The sequence below is a fragment of the Monodon monoceros genome, unplaced genomic scaffold, assembly GCF_005190385.1.
Source record: "Monodon monoceros isolate NGI ecotype Baffin Bay Population unplaced genomic scaffold, NGI_Narwhal_1 Super_Scaffold_10, whole genome shotgun sequence".
NCBI classification, from domain to species: domain Eukaryota; kingdom Metazoa; phylum Chordata; class Mammalia; order Artiodactyla; family Monodontidae; genus Monodon; species Monodon monoceros.
In genome coordinates this window covers 25,899,340-25,917,571 of record NW_021703766.1, presented here as the reverse complement: position 1 = coordinate 25,917,571, position 18,232 = coordinate 25,899,340, and positions in this window count along the sequence as shown.

The following is an 18,232-nucleotide window of genomic DNA, read 5'->3' as shown; positions in this document are numbered from 1 at the left end:
TGGGGATGGTATTTGAGCTGGGTCCCAGAGGATGGGGAGGACTTTTGAAATGCAGAAATGGGAGAAATCACATGAAGGAGAAGGAGCTGCTCAAAATAAATTTGGAGGTGGAGAAGGGTCCAGGTCCTTGAAAATGTCAGTTAATTAGATGCAACTGAAGTAAACAGTGAGTGAAGCGGGTGTAGGGGTGAAAAGGTAGACTGTAGGGCAGGTTGAAAAGGACCTTGAATGCTGTGCTAATGAGATTAGATTTTGTAATCTGTGAAATAGAATGACTGAGAAGTTTTCATCCGGGGACTGATATGGCCAGGATGCTTCACACACACACACACACACACACACACACACACACACTGCAGGCATTTATTTAGACTTTACTTAGAAAATAAAAAATGAGTTACATAGGTTAAAAAGCAAAATTCTCTGCTCTTAAAGAGCTCATGATTCAGTATGAGATGAGCCTAATGAAGAGTAACTTTCAGGTTATTTACATGGACCTCTTCTAAATAAATAGTAACATTGGTATCAAATTTTGTTTTTAAAAAACAGGTTCATTCCTTTATTTTAGTGGAACAGGAGCTCTAAAAACACCACTAGGGTTGAGAAACAGAGACAGATCGTCCTGATGAGAATGTAGTAATTATGAATAAAGGGATGGACTTCTGAATTCTAAAATTTATAGGATTTTGAGTCCTAGGTTCTAGTCTTTCTCAAGGACAATTCTACTCTTCCCTGTGTGTTTTGGTTATTTGAGCAAATAAATGTTTCTTTTGCTTCAGCACGTTTGAGCTAACTGTCCTGTCACTAGCAATTGAAAGTACCTGGTAGTATTATTTAAATTATCGTTTTACAGCTGTGAAAATTGAGGCACACAGAGCTTAAGGAACTTGCCCAAAATCATTGAACTAGTAAAAAATTGGACCAACATTGAAATTGAGATCTAATTTCAGAGTGCAAATCTTTATAAGGGGTGCAAATGCACTCTCAATATTTCCATTCTAAAGGAAAATCACTGACGTAATGACTGTGCCTTAATCATGCTTTTATCTCACACAACCACTAATACATTCCGTAATACATACATGTTTAATGCGGTTGCAATTCTTGAAGTGTAAAGCTATAAAAATTCCAGATGTACTGTCTTTTTGTGGCTAAGAAATAAATAATACTCCCATCACTCATGTTGTAAATATTTCTTCTTATTTATTCTTAAACCAAAATGTTGTTTATGTCTAGATGTATGTTATAATTGATTGGTGTGGAGAAAAGCATTTTGTTGTCAACTCTTAAGGTAAACAGTGTACTTTTTTGTACTTTTCTGCCTTTTTGTCCTTCCACCATTTTTCTCTTCTATCAGCAAAATCTTTTTATAGACCTGCCTAGAGCTGTAAAATATACATATACCTTTAATAGTGACAGAGGTATCTTTGCCACGTCCTCTGGAGTGAAATATACTTCAAAAATTTATATTTAACAGGGAAACATAACATTGTTGAAGAACACAGAATTATAAATTCATGGACATTTGGATACTGGGGATACTTTATAACTCACACATCCATACTTCTAACTGTAGCTTTTATGGCTATGTAGTTCAAATTACCCAAGATGGATAAAGCCAGCACTTTAATTATTAACTATATTTGAGGGGTTTTTAATAACTGCTCCATGAAAGCTCTTTATAACTTGAAACTCATACAGGAAGTTGCAGGCCAAATGTGCTTTCTCCTTTAGGGTATGAATTTGTCACCTCTTGATGTAAATTCTCCCAAGTTTGATTGGTCTTAGAAGTATTCATTTTGCACAACATTCAAAATGTCTCCTGCTTTAAAAATGAAAAATTGCAAGTGATTACTTTACAGCCCATTTAATTGCATTTGGAGATTTTCTGCCTCTTAAAGTCTCCTGGATAACCATGTTAATGCTCTCCCCAAACACACTTTTGAACAGAGTTTTATTATGGGTAGCACCTGACCTTTCAGCATAATTGCATGTGGTCCAAATTAATTGTTCTGTTCTATTGTGCCTTGAATAATAGGTATTTGAAATGAGACTAATTATGCAGATACCTGATGGAGAAGAGAATCTTAGGGTGAGCTCTTTTGGGTGCCTGGAATTTAGAATGTAAGGTATAAAATGACAATTAACTAATAAACCAACTGACAAGACTGACTCCATAGGAGACTTCTAGTCAACACAATTCAGAAAATGAGGAGATTCTTCCTTAACTGAAATATAATAAGATGAAGCTTACACACCAGACTAAATATTGCCATAAATTAACATGCTGGTGGGAGAGGCGCTTAGTATAGATTTTTTTAGAAAAACATAAAAAAACTTTTGCTTAACTATTTCTATTGCTTGTTTAATACATACTTCATTTATCTCTTGATGCCTTTTTGGAATATTTTCATGGATGTCATTGTGGTATTGAATAACAAGCACGAAAGTGTATGTTCTAAACCTAAATTTGATGCCAATTTGCTGTGTAATTAACTGATTTAAGAACCTCAGTAACTGTGTAAGTAAATCAGGCTCTTCAGATTGTTTATTTTTCTCCTCATCTGAAATTGCTTGTTAGATTCTCTCTCTACTTGTTTGTTAGAAGTATCTGATATGGAAACAAGAGTAGAAAAGATGGTGCATAAAATGCAGTGCCATGAAGTTGTGGGATATGGGGAGAAGGTGGAGCTGCTGCCCATCACCCATCCCACCTTCGTTGGTGTTATCCTGATCCAGATGGCCAGAAAAGTTAGTTTGACTGAACTTTAGACAGTCTTCTTCCTAACTCTAGGCCCTGACCTCCCTTTTCTTAGAGCATTTACTTTGGAAAACTTGTAATTGTAAGTTCTTTCTCCGCCTCTTTGAGCTACATGTAAACCTTTTTAAAAGCCTCTTGCCAGTTTTACAACCCAAGGATGTCTTTCTCAAGGACCAGCGAACCATCTCTTTGAAATGTAAGCATCAAGGGATATAATATCCCTATCTGACAGGTTCTGTAGCGGGTGGGAGCCTAACTTCAGTGGATGCCTTACTCCAAGTTGTAAAACTACTCCCTGTCACAAAGATGAGAATATCTACTTTTCTTTTGGGTAAAGCCAGTTATCAAACGCAGATGGCCCAGGTTCTCCCTCTCACCTAGCACTTAAAAATCCTCCCACTCTGTTTCAGTGGAGTTGAGCTCCAGTTGAGCTTTGGTTTCTCTCTCTTATTATAATAGCCTTAAAGTCTTCCTTGCCTGTTCAACTGTGGTGCAATTTTTGCCTACTGTCAACATGATGCTCTGTGACATACAACCATTTCCAGTCACTTCAACCCTTTTATAGTCGGCCAGTAGCTGTGTTGAACATACATATAACCTAGTGTGCAAAGGTGCTATTGAACTGAAATATTTGGTTGTGTTTTTACCATGTGGAGCACACATACTTGTTATGCCACATGTCCTAGTTAGTTTGCTAACTACAGTCTTGATACTAATAGCCTAAGTCTTTATGTAAAGGGATTAACATTTGTGAAGCTCCAAAGATGTACCACATGAACTGATTTGTGATCCACACACTGCATGGAATTTAATCCTGTCAATATCCCTGTAAAGTGACTAGTATTATGTCTTGATAAATTTGAAAACTGGCAGGTTGCTTACTTGCCCAAACCCAAGGACTTGAAAGTGTTAAAGACTAAGGTAGGTTGAGTTCAAGCTTGGGAGTAGAACCTACTATCCTAGATTTGAATCCTGTCTCTCTCACTTAGTACTACCTAATCAGCTAACTTACTAGTTAGCTCCCATTTTATATATGAAAAAACTAAGGTTTGCAGTTTTAAGTTACTGTCCCAAAGAGGCACACTACTGATAATTATCTTGTATGAATTTTGTGAGCACGAAGTAAGACAGTGTGTATAAACTGCTTAGGGAGAAGATCCAAATTCGATAAGAACCCAGTAAATGTTAAATATTATGATTTGTGGTACACTTTGCCTCCTGTTCTTCTGGGAGTAAAGGCAACACTTGGTATATAGCACACTGATAATGACTTAGTATCCATGAGTGTCAGTTTGATTTGTAGATTTTTTTGGAAAGATTGTGGATTAAAACCATCCTTTATGCAGGAATGCCCCAGGACAAAGAGCAAATACTTGCACTGAGTGGGTAAAAACCTTCTGTAAGAGCCAATGATGATGAAAGTGTGTCTTGAGAGAATGAAGAAGGCTTCTAGAAACAAAGAAAATCGGTGTTTGTTTAATTGAAAGTTTCTAGTTTGGTTTTGAACCCAGTTCTCTTGAGCTAACGTCTAGGGCTATGCCACTTACAACAAGATTTTAAATACTTTTAAATGCATTAACAGTATTGTTTTTCACTTTTGGAGGGGGATCAGAAATATTCAGTAACACTTATTTTAATATATAGTTAATAGAAATGACTCCCATGTTAATTTAATTCATTTCGATATTTAAATAACTTTTAATGATTAACTTTTTGGATATATTTTGGGAATAACAGCCTAAAATTAGCTTAATTTCAACAATTACCTAATGACAACATGGTGATTTAAAAGGCATTCAAAGAATCTAGAATATGTCAGTGTATGATGTAAATTTTTCCCTGTATAACACTTTCTTATGAGTTAGTTAATTCCTTTCACATAATAAACAAATTATGTATGTGTTATGGTATCTTAAGAAATGGACTCAATTCATTTAATTGTTCATAATTACCTCAGTTTTCTTTGGTTTTGCAACTATGTAGTTTCTTCTTGTTAGGGGAAAGAATAAAATATTAGAAAAGAAAAATTGGGAATTTTAAGTATCAGTTGAGCCTATCTGAGAATTTTGCTATGATAGTTTTATATATTTTTACAGTTGGTTAAGTTTGCTTAGTAATTGCCTGTTGTAAGATAATCATGCAACACCTTAGAGAACAAAAGAATGGGAATTGCTCCTTACTTCCAGCACAAAATACCTTTTGTAATTCATAACGACAGAAAAGTCCATCATTAACTCTCATTGTATCGGATGTCATGAGAGATTGAACGTGGAGATTGAAAATTTTGGCTTTTGGAAAGTTACTAAAATGTACATTTTAAAACTTTAACTCCGGTGTTTAAATTGTGTGAATATGTCTGCCTAGGAAATTTGATTGAGCTGAAGTGCTGTGAAATGCATGCATTTATGCAAAGGTCAGTTATGATATAGGTAATCTATTTTAGGGTAAGCTTCCTTGCACCTTTGGAAATGATTCCTTTTTTAGCTAAATGAGAATCTCTTAAGGAATACAAAAACTAAAGAAAAAAGTCAAGCACTACAGTCTCTGTATTTTTTCTTCTAAGTCTCCCCAGTAGAGGCCATCATCTGCATTTATTCAGCAAAGGCAGCAGCTTACAGAGCCTACGGTGCATTTAGCAATCTCAGATGGGTGTGTCCTTCTGAAAAGAAAGATCGGGAGGGAAGGAATATAAAGCTGAAATACAGCGATGAGGGGGATGTTGATATAGCATTAATTAAAAAAAAAAAAAAGCAGGCTGGAAAACAGTATAATTCCAATTTTATTTTAAAAGATGTTTACACACCTATATATGCATTGCATTAAAAAAAACACTGAGAAGAAATGCATCATATTTAATGATCTTTATCTCATCATAGGAAGGCTGGTGATTTGTACTTTGTATTTCTTGAATTTTTTTCTATATTTTACTAATGATAATATATACCTTTATCATTAAAAAAAACAACGGTGTTACACATTTTAAAAGAAAGAGTAATAGAAACCTGATCTCTTTGAAAAAGAGGCTCTAGCCACCATTTCAAGGACCATGAATAAACAGATTACCTGGAAAAGACATGTTTATTTCTATTTTTGATTTTAATACTTACTAGCTCCTCATATATGTCGAGCAAATAGTATACAAGATGAACATTGACCCTATAGATTTCATTCATGTAGAAGATGTATATATTAACACATACAAATATGTCGATTCTCATTATTCAAAATTCCATATTTGTGAATTCATTTACTCATTAAAATATATTTGTAATCCCCAAATCAACACTTGAGGTGCTTTATCTGTCATTTGTGGACATACACATGCTCTAAGTAGCAACAGAACCTTGAGTCACCCAGTGTGCACATTCCCAGCCCAGGCTGAACAAGGCAACAACTCTGCCTTCTTGTTTCAGCTGTCCTACTGTAAACATGTCCTTTCTGTGGTCTGTTTAGTGCCACATTTTCCACATTTTTGTGCCTTTTGTTGGTGATTTCACTGTGTAAGATTGCCCCAAGGTTAGTGCTGAAGTGCTGTCTAGTGTTCCCAAAGGCAAGAAGTTTGGGATCTGCCTTTCAGAGAAAATACATGTGTTAGATATGCTTTATTCAGGCTTGAGTTATAGAGCTGTTGGCTGTGTGTTCAATGTTAATCAATCAACAATGTATATTAAATAAGGTATCTTTAAACAGAAATGCACATCCAACAAATTATATATTAATCAATTAATGAAAACGTTGTGACAAGAGGCTCGCAGGAACCTAAAAAAACAGCAAATAGCAAGAATAAACTGTATAAATATGTATAAAACTATATGTATATATGTATATGTAATTTTTTTCCAGTTTTTGCATTAACAGAGTTCATGTACATAGTTTATGAATATACACAGGCACATATACAACATCACATGTGTTGCCATGTGGTCATTTCTTCTGCCTCCTCCATCTCCCTCTCCAGTTTCCTGGTTCATATACAATACAGTGACTTATATGTGGTTCCCCAATAACTGAATATTGAAATATGAATACATAGCAAAGTCTTTGTCCTGGCTTTTTTCATCTGCAGAAACTACAGAAGACTGTCCTATCCAAAAATTTGAACCCACTTAAGAAACAACAAAACTAATGATGACAATAACCATACTAATTTTGAAGCTTCTAACATTTTTTGTGTATTGTAACTAGGGAGTGACCATCAAGGGATAGATGACTCCAGTGAAAATTCCCGAGGGGCCTCAGGGTGTAATCGGAAAGCTAACATTTAAAAAAAGGAAATTAGCCCTCTACATAGTAAGGTAAAATACTATCTGAACTGATAACCAGGAAGGTAGTACAGATTATGTTGTGGCAGGACCATATTTCTACTTCTGAATATGAATTTTTTGACTCTTTTTTCAGAGGCCTAGTGCTTGTTCTTAATAAACGTGTCTGGGCCTTGTGTATGTGTGTGTATTTCATCCAATTGATATATATCCAAAGGATGGCTATGAAGAAAGGAGAGGAAGTGTATCTGCAGCCACACATAAGGACAGATGTCTGTGTGCAGTATTCCGTTCGGAACCTGAAGTACTTAAACAAGTTTTGAAAGATAAAGGTGAATATTCCAGGCAGAAGAATGAGAAGTGCAAAACCACGGATAAATGAGAGAGAGAGGAAAGTTCTTGGAATTGCAAACCTTCCACCCAGTGCATCTGTCATATTGATTCTGAGTCCATGGAGAAGCTGTGAAAGAAAAGATTGGAGAATTTGCAACCTGACAAAGAAGGTTCATCCTGATGTTTCTGCCACAAGGCTTGTTCTTTATTCAGAAAGCTTTGTGGAGGCTCTGCAGAGCCCTAACCAAGCAAACTTGGTAAGATTTCTATTTCAGAAAGACCTCTCTGCAGTCATGTGGAGGAAGTTGAGACAAAGAGACCACTTCTTAAGAGTCTATTTCAGGGTCAGGCAGGAGCTAATAGAGGCTCTAATTATCCCAGTGCCTGTAGACTTCGAACTCCCTCGTGTGGCCACACTACCTCTCTCAAGGCAGGGGGCTCTTCTCTCTGTCCCTGTGGGTCCCTGCCCATCCCATTCCTCCCAGTTCCTGAGTTTCCTGCAAGACAAGAAGTCCACTGGGGGCTAAGCAGAAATATCCAAAGTTTGTATTTGATGAATTCAGGGCCAAATTATTATTGGATCTTTCTGTAGATAAAGCATCAAATGCCAGTGGAATATAAAAATATTATGCCCTTTATTAATTTAGTCAACAGATATTTTTAAAGTGCCAGTATGTACCAAATAGCAGATTAAGCAGCTAATGAATGAGCAGTGACACAGTGTAGAGAAATCTCACTCTTGAGTTTTTATTCTAGTAGGGATAAGAAAAAACAAATAACATAATTACATATTGTTATTACAATATTGTTATGGAGGAAATATACATGATGGAAGCTTGATTATGAATTAAAGAGGGAAGTTTTTTTTAAACGGGGTGTCAGGGATGTTCTCTCTGAGAAAGTGCTATTCAAGCAAGACTTGAAGGATAAGGAAAAAGCAGACATATGAAAAATTAGGAGAAAAGAGTTCCTGAGAGGGAGACATAAAATGCAAAATTGTGTGTGTGTGTGTGTGTGTGTGTTTTCAGGTTAGAATGTACTTGCAATTCTACTTTTTTTCTTTATAATTTGCACCCTTTAGAATTTCTTTCTCTATCATTATTGCCCTCACAAAAGAGTTAGTGTATTCTTTTAAATTCTAATTTGAAAAATATAGTGTATTATTTTAAGTCCTAATTTGAAAAATATAAAAATAGCCTGAGTTTTAAATTCTGTGATTTATTCACAGTAGAAAATTAGTGTTCTGATTTTATATGTACATGTATTATATATTGGTATTGAAAAATGGTTCTTTGAATTTACAATGTTTCTTCACTGTGTGAGGACTTCTCTGGAAAAAGTGATAATAGCAATAGATGAAATTAATTGAGTCTCTATTAATTCCAGAAACTATTGTATATACACTATTAGTTCATTTAATCCTCTCCAGGTTAGTATTATAATTATCTCCATTTTACAACTGAAGCCCAGAGAGGTTATATAACTTGTCAAGGTCGCACAGCTATTAAATGTCAGTTCTATGATTAGATTCCAGGCAGTTTCTCTCTATAACTCACTCTCTCCATCAAACAGCATTAACTTCCCACACTGGTAACACATATGAAATATAGCAGCAATGCCATTCTGCCATTAAACAAAAGAAAACATTTCCAAAATTTCAGGACAATTAATACAGTAAATGAAATTTCCTCACTTGTATTTTTCCTCTTTTATTTGTTAAAATATTGGTATGTACAATGTCTTGTCCATGTCAGTAAATGGTCAATAGACATCAATAGCCAGGCACTGTGCTAGACATTTTCCATGACTTAAATTATTAAATCTTACAAATAATTTTTGACATAGTAGCTATTAGTATTGACTGAGCTTGAATTTTGGCTTTGGCACTTCATAACTGTGTAACCTTGGGCAAGGAGCTTATTTTATCTGTGTTTCAGTTTCCCCATTTGTGAAATGCAGTCTGATTTCAGAACTTGTGACCTTAACCACATGTGTACCACCTCCCACTAATATAGGATAGTATCTGATTAAAAAGGAATAATGTTTTAAATTATTTTTAAGTTTAACATTTTATAATTTATGATGTTCTGCAGATCATCAGAATTTCCAATAGTTCTATCAACAGAAAGATTAGAGAATCACTGACTAGTATCTTTTTGGAAATGGCTTCCTCTAATCCAGGACTTGGGTCACTGAGAAGCAGTGAACCTTTAACTAAGTTATTCTTACTGTTAAAGCCTTGTAATTAGTATCCTGAATTTACTGTGCATAAGCTGGACCACACAAATTAACATATTTTCATTTTTCAGCATTTTAAATTGAATGGCAGTTATGTTCATTTGTTGGCAATACCAATCTCAAACCTACAGCAAAACAATCAAAATGTAAAATGCCAAATCCAATTATATAATCCAGAATGCAATTTTATTTCATTTTTTTAGTTGAGCTATATCTGTGCAATTTAAATAACCAGACCATGGTACTTTACTGGGTGGTTTGGCTTACCAATGGCCAAGTCAATGAACTGCAAAAAAACGGACTCTATTATGGCTCATGAAACCAAGTCAACCCTGAATATAAATAGACAATTTCTCTTTAGGAGCTAGAGTAAAAAGCAAATATTCTTCATATATGGGGAAACTGATTCAACAAATAAGATTGAATCTAATTTTAAAAATTATTTCTTTATACATACAAAAATAAATAACTTTCTGGTTGTTCTGCCCATTATGTATGTTTTACTAATTTATTTGATGCATCTGAATAAACTAATGAAAGAATGGTAACTAACATTTATTTAAGTCCTATTATGCTCCAGGTATCAATACTATGTGAAGTGATTCCAACTGTACCAGTTGTAACAAAACTTAATCTTCACAACCATTTTCTGAATTATGGGTTATTATTCTCTTTTATAGAGAAGGCAACTGAGCCTCAAGAGGGCCATTTAACTTCTATAAGCTGTCACATGCATTAAATCCAGGCGTCAAATTAGATCCCAGCATTCTGCATCGTTTTTAACCCCTTTCCCCCACAAAAGAGATTTTTTTTTCAAGACTAGCATCACTAATTAGACCAATGCGCAAATTGAGCTGGAATATTTATCTTTAGATTTGATGTCTAGAGAATCTTTTCTGTAGGGAACATCATTAAAAAAAAAAAAGTGATTTTTCTGAATAACTGAAGTTGGCTGCCTCATGTATGGTTCCTCAAGTATCTGCAGTTAGCTATCTTCTCATCCCAGTCTGCAGACACTCCGATTTTTCTTGACTACTGATTTTGGTCATTTCTTAGTCATTATTTCCTGCTCAGATCTCTGTAATGAGTTTTGTATGTGTACCTCCAGCTGCCCACTGGATATGGAGCTACCTGGATGCACAAAGGACCTCAAACAAAACATGTCAATTACTGAGCACATTAATTGTCCTAGAAAATAGCTCTTCTTCCAGCCATGCTGGATGCAGTGGATGGTCTGGTCATCTTTCATTTGCACAGTCAACAAACTTGGACTTCATTCTTTTTTTTTTTTTTTATCGTTTTTTAACATCTTTATTGGAGTATAATTGCTTTACAATGGTATGTTAATTTCTGCTGTATAACAAAGTGAATCAGCTATACGTATACATATATTGTCATATCCCCTCCCTCTTGTGTCTCCATTCCACCCTCCCAATCCCTCCCTTCTAGGTGGTCGCAAAGCACCGAGCTGATCGCCCTGTGCAATGTGGCTGCTTCCAACTAGCTATCTATTTTACATTTGGTAGTGTATATATGTCCATGCTACTCTCTCACTTCATCCCAGATTATGCTTCCCCCTCCCTGTGTCCTTAAGTCCATTCTCTCTTTTTTTTTTTTTGGATGACCACAACAAAAGCAACAATGATTGCAATTACCAAACACGAAACACACTCATACTATGTCATAATATTGACATTCAGTCCAGGAATCCTCCACTGTAACAGCTCCTTTATCTTGCAGTGAAAATTGATTTGTATATTTTTTGCCTCTGAGTCCTTGTGGGATTTTTTATTTTTTTTTATTCAAACAGAAAGTCACAAAAATTATAATCATCCTCATCAGTTCACTCAGTCCCATGTAATTAATTTTTTTTCATCTTGATCTTTTGTTAGCACTTTTATGAAGTCATGAGTTTTCCATTAGAGTTCTGAAAATGCTTATTCATTCAGTTCAGCAGTATAGTCAGTTACCAGAAACCTGTACTTGTCAGAGGCTTTTCCATGAATTCCTTGAAGACGAAACCCTTTTATAGGAACATTTTTGCAGAAGCATCAGAGCACACCCAGAACTGTCTGTAAATGACCAAAGACTTACAAATGACCACGGTTAAAGATGTGATGGAAGTTCATAATAATGCAATTGACACGGAAGTTTAGTTATTTCTGAGATATACATTTTAAAGTAATAACTAGAATTATGACTTATAACATTATACCAGAACATATAAGATTTTTAGAAATTTCATGTAATGTCAGAAACATTTATATTAACATATTTCCATATGAATAACCCAAAGAAAGTTTAATATTAGTTGTTTTGTTTGTTTGTTTATACTGCAGGTTATTAGTCATCAGTTTTATAAACATCAGTGTATACATGTCAATCCCTATCGCCCAATTCAGCACACCACCATCCCCACCGCACCGCGGTTTTCCCCCCTTGGTGTCCATACATTTGTTCTCTACATCTGTGTCTCAACTTCTGCCCCGCAAACCAGTTCATCTGTACCATTATTCTAGGTTCCACATACATGCGTTAATATACGATATTTTTCTCTTTCTGACTTACTTCACTCTGTATGACAGTCTCTAGGTCCATCCACGTCTCAACAAATGACTCAATTTCGTTCCTTTTTATGGCTGAGTAATATTCCATTGTATATATGTAACACAACTTCTTTATCCATTCATCTGTCGATGGGCATTTAGGTTGCTTCCATGACCTGGCTATTGTAAATAGTGCTGCAGTGAACATTGCAGCATAATTTGAATTATGGTTTTCTCAGGGTATATGCCCAGTAGTGGGATTGCTGGATCATATGGTAATTCTATTTTTAGTTTTTTAAGGAACCTCCATACTGTTCTCCACAGTGGCTGTATCAATTTACATTCCCACCAACAGTGCAAGAGGGTTCCCTTTTCTCCACACCCTCTCCAGCATTTGTTGTTTGTAGATTTTCTGAAGATGCCCATGCTAACCGGTGTGAGGTGATACTGCATGATAGTTCTGATTTGCATTTCTCTAATAATTAGTGATGTTGAGCAGCTTTTCATGTGCTTCTTGGCCACCTGTATGTCTTCTTTGGAGAAATGTCTATTTAGGTCTTCTGCCCATTTTTGGATTGGGTTGTTTGTTTCTTTAATATTGAACTGCATGAGCTGTTTATATATTTTGGAGATTAATCCTTTGTCTGTTGATTCGTTTGCAAATATTTTCTCCCATTCTGAGGGTTGTCTTTTCGTCTTGTTTATGGTTTCCTTTGCTGTGCAAAAGCTTTGAAGTTTCATTAGGTCCCATTTGTTTATTTTTGTTTTTATTTCCATTACTCTAGGAGGTGGATCAAAAAAGAACTTGCAGTGATTTATGTCAAAGAGTGTTCTTCCTATGTTTTCCTCACAGAGTTTTTTGCCGTTTTTTTTTTTTTTTTCGGGCCTCTCACTGTTGTGGCCTCTCCCATTGTGGAGCACAGGCTCCGGATGCACAGGCTCAGCGGCCATGGCTCATGGGCCCAGCCACTCCGCGGCATGTGGGATCTTCCCAGACCGGACCCAGACCCGTGTCCCCTGCATTGGCAGGCAGACTGTCAACAACTGCGCCACCAGGGAAGCCCTCCTCTAAGAGTTTTAAGGTGTCCAGTCTTACATTTAGGTCTCAAATCCATTTTGAGTTTAATTTTGTGTATGGGGTTAGGGAGTGTTCTAATTTCATTCTCTTACATGTGTTCTGTTTTCCCAGCACCACTTATTGAAGAGACTGTTTTTTCTCCATTGTATATCCTTGCCTCCTTTTTCATAGAATAGTTGACCATAGGTGCGTGGGTTTACCTCTGGACTTTCTATCTTGTTCTATAGATCTATGTTTCTGTTTTTGTGCCAGTACCATATTGTCTTGATTACTGTAGCTTTGTAGTATAGCCTGATGTCAGGGAGTCTGATTCGTCCCACTCCGTTTTTTTCCCTCATGACTGCTTTGGCTATTCAGGGTCTTTTCTGTCTCCATACAAATTTTAAGGTTTTTTGTTCTAGTTCCGTAAAAAATGCCATTGGTAATTTGATAGGGATTGCATTGAATCTGTAGATTGCTTTGGGTAGTAGAGTCATTTTCACAAAATTGATTCTTCCAATCTAAGAACATGGTATATATCTCTCCATCTGTTGGTATCATCTTTAATTTCTTTCATCAGTGTCTTATAGTTTTCTGCATACAGGTCTTTTGTCTCCTAAGGTAGGTTTATTCCTAGGTATTTTATTCATTTTGTTGCAATGGTAAATGGGAGTGTTTCCATAATTTCTCTTTCAAATTTTTCATCATTAGTGTATAGGAATGCAGGAGATTTCTGTGCATTAAATTTTGTATCCTGCACCTTTACTAAATTCATTGATTAGCTCTAGTAGTTTTCTGGTGGCATTTTTAGGATTCTCTCTATATAGTATCATGTCATCTGCAAACAGTGACAGTTTTACTTCTTTTCCAATTTGTATTCCTTTTATTTCTTTTTCTTCTCTTATTGCCCTGGCTAGGACTTCCAAAGCTATTTTGAATGATGGTGAGAGTGGACATCCTTGTCTTGTTCCTGATCTTAGAGGAAATGCTTTCAGTTTTTCAACATTGAGAGTGATGTTGGGTGTGCGTTTGTCATATATGGCCTTTATTATGTTGAGGTAGGTTTCCTCTATGTCCACTTTCTGGGGAGTTTTTATCATAAATGGTTGTTGAACTTTGTCAAAAGTTTTTTCTGCATCTATTGAGATGATCATATGGTTTTTCTTCATCAGTTTGTTAATATGGTGTATCACATTGATTGATTTGCGTATATTGAAGAATCCTTGAATCCCTGGGATAAATCCCACTTGATCATGTTTTATGATCCTTTTAATGTGTTGTTGGATTCTGTTTGCTAGTATTTTGTTGAGTGTTTTTGCATTTATATTCATCAGTGATATTGATCTGTAATTTTCTTTTTTTGTAGTATCTTTGTCGGTTTTTGGTATCAGGGTGATGGTGGCCTCATTGACTGAGATTGGGAGTGTTCCTTCCTCTGCAATTTTTTGGAAGAGTTTGAGAAGGATAGGTGTTAGCTCTTCTCTAACTGTTTGATAGAATTCACCTGTGAAGCCCTCTGGTCCTGGACTTTTGTTTTTTGGAAGATTTTTAATCACAGTTTCAATTTCATTACTTGTGATTGGTCTGTGCATATTTTCTGTTTCTTCCTGGTTCAGTCTTGGAAGGTTATACCTTTCTAAGAATTTGTCCATTTTTTTCCTGGTTGTCCATTTTATTGGCATAGAGTTGCTTGTAGTAGTCTCTTAGGATGCTTTGCATTTCTGCGCTGTCTGTTGTAACTTCTCCTTTTTCATTTCTAAATTTATTGATTTGAGTCCTCTCCCTCTTTTTCTTGATGAGCCTGGCTAATGGTTTATCAATTTTGTTTATCTTCTCAAAGAAGCAGCTTTTAGTTTTATTGATCTTTGCTATTGTTTTCTTTGTTTCTATTTCATTTATTTCTGCTCTGATCTTTATGATTTCTTTCCTTCTGCTAAGTTTGGGTTTTGTTTGTTCCTTTCTCTAGTTCCTTTAGGTGTAAGGTTAGATTGTATATTTGAGATTTTTCTTGTTTCTGAGGTAAGCTTGTATAGCTATAAACTTCCGTCTTAGGACTGCTTTTGCTGCATCCCATAGGTTTTGGATCATTGTGTTTTCATTGTCATTTGTGTCTAGGTATTTTTTGATTTCCTCTTTGATTTCTTCAGTGATCTCTTGGTTGTTTAGTAATGTATTGTTTACCCTCCATGTGTTTGTGTTTTTCACGTTTTTTTCCCTGTAATTCATTTCTAATCTCATAGCATTGTGGTCAGAAAAGACCCTTGATATGATTTCAGTTTTCTTATGTTTACTGAGGCCTGATTTGTGACCCAAGATGTGATCTATCCTGGAGAATGTTCCATGCACACTTGGGAAGAAAGTGTAATCTGCTCTTTTTGGATGGAATGTCCTATAAATATCAATTAAATCTATCTGGTCTATTGTGTCATTTAAAGCTTCTGTTTCCGTTTTTATTTTCAATTTGGATGATCTGTCCATTGGTGTAAGTGAGGTGTTAAAGTCCCCCACTATTATTGTGTTACTGTCGATTTCCTCTTTTATAGCTGTTGGCAGTTGCCTTATGTATTGAGGTGCTTCTTTGTTGGGTGCATATATATTTATAATTGTTATATCTTCTTCTTGGATTGATCCCTTGATCATTATGTAGTGTCCTTCCTTGTCTCTTGTAACATTCTTTATTTTAAAGTCTATTTAATAATCTGATATGAGTATTGCTACTCCAGCTTTCTTTTGATTTCATTTGCATAGAATATCTTTTTCCATCTCCTCACTTTCAGTCTGTATGTGTCCCTAGGTCTGAAGTGGGTCTCTTGTAGACAGCATATATATGGGTCTTGTTTTTGTATCCATTCAGCAAACCTGTGTCTTTTGGTTGGAGCATTTAATCCATTCACGTTTAAGGTAATTATCAATATGTATGTTCCTATGACCATTTTCTTAATTGTTTTTCGTTTGTTTTTGTAGGTCCTTTTCTTCTCTGTGTTTCCCACTTAGAGAAGTTCCTTTAGCATTTGTTGTAGAGCTGGTGGTGGTGCTGAATTCTCTTAGCTTTTGCTTGTATGCAAAGCTTTTGATTTCTCCATCGAATGTGAATGAGATCCTTGCCGGGTAGAGTAATATTGGTTGTAGCTTCTTCCCTTTCATCACTTTAAGTATATCATGCCACTCCCTTCTGGCTTGTAGAGTTTCTGCTGAGAAATCAGCTGTTAACCTTATGGTTGTTACCTTGTATGTTATTTGTCGGTTTTCCTTTGCTGCTTTCAATAATTTTTCTTTGTCTTTAATTTTTGCCAATTTGATTACTATGTGTCTCGGCGTGTTTCTCCTTGGGTTTATCCTGTATGGGACTCAGTGTGCTTCCTGGACTTGGGTGGCTATTTCCTTTCCCTTGTTAGTGAATTTTTTGGCTATAATCTCTTCAAGTAATTTCTCTGGTCCTTTCTCTCTCTCTTCTCCTTCTGGGACCCCTATAATGCAAATGTAGTTGTGTTTAATGTCCCAGAGGTCTGTTAGGCTGTCTTCATTTCTTTTCATTATTTTTTCTTTATTCTGTTCCACAGCAGTGAAGTCCGCCATTGTGTCTTCCAGGTCACTTATCCGTTCTTCTGCCTCGGTTATTCTGCTATTGATTCCCTCTAGTGTAGTTTTCATTTCAGTTATTGTGTTTTTCATCTCTGTTTGTTTGTTCTTTAATTCTTCTAGGTCTTTGTTAAACATTTCTTGTATCTTCTTGATATTTGCCTCCATTCTTTTTCCAAGGTCCTGGATCATCTTCACTCTCATTATTCTGAATTCCTTTTCTGGAAGGTTGCCTATCTCCACTTCATTTAGTTGTTTTTCTGGGGTTTTATCTTGTTCCTTCATGTGGTACATAGCCCTCTACCTTTTCATCTTGTCTATCTTTCTGTGAATGTGGTTTTTGTTCCACAGGCTGCAGGATTGTAGTTCTTCTTTCTTCTTCTGTCTTCCCTCTGGTGGATGAGGCTATCGAAGAGCCTTGTGTAAGTTTCCTGATGGGAGGGACTGGTGGTGGGTAGAGCTGACTGTTGCTCTGGTGGGCACAGCTCAGTAAAACTTTAATCCAAATGACTGTTGATGGGTGGAGCCGAGTTCCCTCTCTGTTGGGTGTTTTGCCTGAGGCAACCCAACATTGGAGCCTACCTGGGCTCTTTGGTGGGGCTAATGACAGACTCTGGGAGGGCTCACACCAAGGAGTACTTCCCAGAACTTCTGCTGCCAGTGTCCTTGTCCCCACAGTGAGCCACAGCTCCCCCCACCCCCTGCCACCTCTGCAGGAGACCCTCTAACACTAGCAGGTAGGTCTGGTCATTCTCCCCTGGGTTCACTGCTCCTTACCCTGGGTCCTGATACGCACGCTACTTTGTGTGTGCCCTCTGAGAGTGGAGTCTCCCAGTCCTTTCGAAGTCCTGCAATCAGTTCCCCCTAGGCTTCAAAGTCTGATTCTCTAGGAATTCCTCCTACTGTTGCCGGACCCCCAGGTTGGGAAGCCTGACATGGGGCTCAGAACCTTCACTCCGGTGGGTGGACTTTTGTGGTATAAGTGTTCTCCAGTCTGTGAGTCACCCACCCAGCAGTTACGGGTTTTGATTTTACTGTGATTGTGCCCCTCCTACAATCTCACTGTGGCTTCTCCTTTGTCTTTGGATGTGGGGTATCTTTTTGGTGAGTTCCAGTGTCTTCCTGTCGATGATTGTCCAGCAGTTAGTTGTGATCTGGTGTTCTCATAAGAGGGAGTGAGAGCACGTCCTTCTACTCTGCCATCTTGGACTTCATTCTTAACATCTTACCACAAACATTGTTGAGTTCTGTCCATTTTATTTCCCTATGTATTTTCAAATCCTTTTTTGAATATCCACAGTGACATGATTCTTCTAGACCACCATCAGAAGAATGCCTGTATGTCTTTGCCAGCCTTCAGATTCATCTTTGTATATTTTAAGACTTGCCTTCCACCTCTAGTTTCCTGTAATGCACTCTTTGCATTTCAACAAGGAAATTCTTCAGAAAGTGAAAT